At 37.0% G+C, this 4,757-nt stretch overlaps 1 pseudogene; it reads left to right on the top strand.

The window, feature by feature from the left end:
- Positions 1–1,328: 1,328 nt before the first annotated feature.
- Positions 1,329–1,721, top strand: LOC114369389 (annotated as a pseudogene).
- Positions 1,722–4,757: the final 3,036 nt, after the last annotated feature.

The raw sequence follows: 4,757 nt of genomic DNA, 5'->3' as shown, positions 1-4,757 counted from the left end.
ATTTCCAAGTTAAAAAGTGTTTACATATTGAATATACATAACCTAAGTGAAACAAATTCCTTGTGGATACGATACTCGGTCTTACCGTTTTATATACTACTTGTGCAAATCGGTACACTTGTCGACGAGTATTAACACTTTTTTCTATCATTCCCTAGTCCATCAAAAACACCTTGTCCTCAAGGTGTTGGGTGTAAGAAAAGAGAACTCGGATCCCAAATTAAAGTGGGTGTAGGAATGAATAAATGAAGATTGTTGCGGAGGCAGAGCCATTTGGCAGCGACGAGAATTGTGTAGAAGGTGAGGAGGAATGGGTGGTCGAGCTTTGTGTCCCTGACCTTGGTGATGAACACGACGGAAAGGGATAAGTGGAGGCCGGAGGGAAGGATGCTGCAGCTGGGAGGCTCTGAGCGAAACTGGTGAATGGCGGCCCAAAGAGGGTCAAAGGAGGATGCGTGGGGCTTGCCATTAACAGGAGGTGGGAAGTTGCCATGGGAAGGGGAATCGACATGGTTTCGACTGTGGGTGGTGACTTTGCAGTGGAAGAAGATAGAAAGTGTTGGTTGGGTACCATGGTATTCAGTTTTAGGATAATGACATCGAGTTTGGAGGCCATGGAGGCTTGGGTCATGGCAAAGCGGAGTTGAGCTACAGCGAGTTCGACAATGGCGGCCTCGAGGGGGTCCGGGTTGGCTGAGGAAGGTACGACTTCCGTCATTGGAGGGCGGCAGGTCGGACCAATTGTTATGAACAGAGGGTTTTTACCTTGTATTCGAGGACAAGGTAACCTCCTGGTATCTAAGCTATTCTAAATAAAAGATAAAAATTGAGTGATAATTTTCTTTGCTTGTTATTATTTCGTATATCATGGTATTTATAATTGTGGCTACATAGGATATTGGCACTAATGGCCTCAACAGAGGAGACAAGATAATAATAGAATGAAAATATCCTAATAACAAAATTGTGGAAATATCCTAAGTGGTTGGAGCGACTGGAATATGTTGTCTGTGAATCAAGCATAGTCACAAAGGTAAGCTGGTATCTGCACCCTTTTGAGCCTACTCTCTTTTTGGGTTGTATTGCTATCATTATCCGTCGTTGGAAAACAAACCTTTTCCTCCAGGTTGGGCAACGAAAACAAAACTAGAATAGGGGTGGGTTTAGAAAAAAACATGATGGAAGTTGCTTTGTTGGTGGGCTTGTTTGGGCCCTGACAATGTTGGAAAGCAAAGGACAAAAATGGTGTCGTGTGGGAAAGTAAAACCCAATCCCTCTTTTTCTTTCTCAATAGTGTTATTTTTTTTACTCTATTCTCTGCAGCAATTATGCCTAACCCTAAGGTCTTCTTCTACATGACCATCGATGGGAAACCTGTTGGTCGCATCGTGATGGGGCTCTACACCAATGTGACTCCTCACACCACCAAGAACTTCGGGGCGTTTTGCACCGGCGAGAAGGGCGTAAGGAGGAGCAGCAAGCCCCTTCATTACAAGGGCTTGTCCTTCCACGACATGATCTCAAGTTTCATGTGTTAGGGTGGCCACTTCACCGCCGGAAAAGAAACTCGCGGCGAGTCGATCTATGGTGCCAAGTTCACTGTGAAGAAGCACATTTGTCTCGATATCCTCTCCATGGCGAACATTGATCCCGAAACCATCATATTGAAGTTCTTCATTTGCATGGAGAAGACAGAATGGCTTGATGGAATCGGGAGATGATGGATGATGTTGAATATTGGAATGAAGTTTTTCAAAAGGAGAATGGCTGTAGTGAAGGAAGGGAAAACTTGGAAGGGAGGAGCAAGACCGCGCCGGCCATGGTGGTGGAGGAGGCGGTGGTTTGTGCATCACCATTCTCATTGCTGATCTTGTTGATGGCTCTGCTGCACCAGCAAAGGTAGGAGTAAACAGTGACGTTTGGTGCTTGGAGACGGAGGATGTTGGAGGGGGCGATATCAAAGACGGTGAGTGCTGGGGCAGTTGCAGAGGGCGATTTGGTGGAAGATGAAGGCACGTGCTGTGGTGGTCGCATGGGAAATTGGCTTTTCTGCGCTCCTGTGAAGAAGTGTGTTGACATGGAGGCTTAATGGCTCTTGATGTTGTCCTGATTGTTTCATTTGTTAGGTTGTGTTTACGTGTAGCAGTGTTAACTTGTGAATGAAACGGTAGATATGGTGGTGGAGGTGGCGACGACAGATACAATGGTTGTGGAAGAGAGGCGTCTATACTTTCTAGAGGCAGGCAAGGACATTTTATGGTTTTAGTGGTCTTCATGAAGGTGGGAAATGAAGGTTGAAGAGTTTCCTTGGTATCGCACAAGGCTAGCAATTGGTTCTACTCGCAAAATCAATCCCAAGGGATTAAGCTGGGTGCACATAAGGAGAAGGTGGGTGCTAGTGGATGGCTATGTGGAAAGACTATGATGGAAAGAGGTGGACTGGTGGGTGGTGTGGTCTGGCGTGGCAGCCATGAAAGACAGGGTAACGGCATGTCAGACCAATTATTATGAGCAAAGGGAGAAATAGAGGAAAGAGACATTGATTTCAAGGACAAGGGACCTTCTTATTACACTAAGTATTCTTACTCAAATTCATCTCCACTTATTCATTTATATACTCATGTTTATATAGACAATAACAAATTTCGGTGATCCTAATAGAATTGATTCTCCACTAATAATAGACTTCATACTTCGCTAATATTACTAACAGCTTCTAAGAGAATTTGGCATTATCCTTAAACAACACTATTGCTAATTGATCCTAGAGAGGCTACATAAAATCATCGAGATATGAAGGATTGTTAATGCTCCTCTTGGGCCTACTGTCATGCTACAGCTTCTTCCTATCACATATGCTATATTAATCATTTAAAAAAAATCTTAATTTAACTACACACTAGAAAATCTTCCTCTCGGTTCTCTACTAGCCAATTGGCTCTCTTTAATTAATTTTTTTTTATAGGGACTGGCTCTCTATAATAAATATTCATTGTTGGATTGAGATGTGAATTAATTGCACTTTGATCAAGACCTTTTATGGCTAACACAAACAAAATATACTTTTAGCTGACCATATAATGTAACGTGAAGAGATGATAAAGCATAGAACAATAATTGAATTAATGGTTAGTTATTCATTTCAAATCAAAATATCAAATCAAAAGCACTGAAGGTAAACCTCCATGCTCCACGATGATCCTTAAAGTCAAGCTTGATCCCTTATCTAGCAAGCAATCTCTTAAAATAAATCTATTATTAGGACTCTCGTAAATTCCCTTTTACTCCTACTTCCTGTTCTCCCCTTTATATCTGTGTACAGTGTGCCTTACTGTTACTACAGCCTACACTTGAATGACAAGTTTTAGGTATCAAAAGTTGGAAGCTACTTATTTCGTTTTCCTAAATTAATATTTAATACCATGGGAGAATATATAGAAGAATGGAGTATTGGAGAAAAATGTAACATGCTTATCTCCTTTTTGCATAATGTGTTTGGGACAAAATTAAATTAATTAATTAAATACTCCATAGATTATGTATAATTGATATATACAATCAGAATATTGTTATATGTATACTTGATTACTGTTATAATTCATTATAATTTGAATTAATTTTTGTTAGAATAAGTTTTTATGAAGTTAAAAGGGGAAACAACTAGTAAAAAAATTGAGGGTAAATTTTGCAAATAACGTTTTTTAAGAGAAATAAAACTGCTGAAAAATGATGGCAAGTTTCAATTTTCAAATGCATATGTTTGCTAACGCTATCTATGCACTTTTTACCTGATTTTCAGGCCAATAATGAGAAAAAAAAAAAAACGCTAGTTATATTGTGCTATTGCATGAGGAAAAAAACCGCTGGTTATATTGTGCTATTGCATCCAAGTTACGTGCATAACACTCTTAACCAACGATATTGTTTAATGCCAAAAAAATTTACAAAAATCCATTGAAATTCCAAAAAAAATTCTTTTACAGTGTGTTTTGATAAGGGAATTTAAAAATTTTAAATACTTTAATTGAAATTATTTTATTTTCAAAATTTTGTATTTGGATAAAAAAATTAAAATTGTGAGGATAAAAGAAAATAAAGACAAGAAGAGGAGAATTATGTGCGTGAGAGAAGAGTTGAAAGTTCAAAAAATGAATTTAGATAAATTTTAGGTGAAAAAGAGGATGAATATTATAAAAAAAATATGTGAATGTTTTGAAAGGTTATGTCAAAAATAGAATTTTAATTTCTCATATCTTATAAGAAAATTAAAATTACACATTTTTAGTTGTTTAAAATTCTGTTTTAAAATTTCAAAAATTTAAATTTCTCATACAAAACATACAAACATACAAACGATGAATTTTAGATTAAAGAAATTTAAATTTTCTATCAAATACAATCTTATTTAAAATTATTCTATAAGAAACTAAATAAAACATAAACACCATTTTGAAAAACAAATATTTTTTGTCCAAAGGAATATCCCTAGTATCTAATTATTTCAAGCATAAACATAAACACATCTAAAGCATTTATTTATTTTAGTGGATTCGGGTTATTCTTTAGTTTTTTTGGTTATCCATGTATTGGTAGCCCAAAGCATTTCAAGATGTTAAAGATTTATATAAAAGATTGACGTTTTCCAATAATTTCTTGATAATTTATTCTTTTCTTTATTTAAATATTTTATACACTTAAATTTTAGAGTAAAGTCCTATTCTCATGTTTACGTAGTTTTCTCAAATTCTAATCAGATA

This window comes from Glycine soja, chromosome 2, assembly GCF_004193775.1.
Source record: "Glycine soja cultivar W05 chromosome 2, ASM419377v2, whole genome shotgun sequence".
NCBI lineage: Eukaryota > Viridiplantae > Streptophyta > Magnoliopsida > Fabales > Fabaceae > Glycine > Glycine soja.
This window is presented reverse-complemented; position numbering and strand designations above follow the sequence as displayed.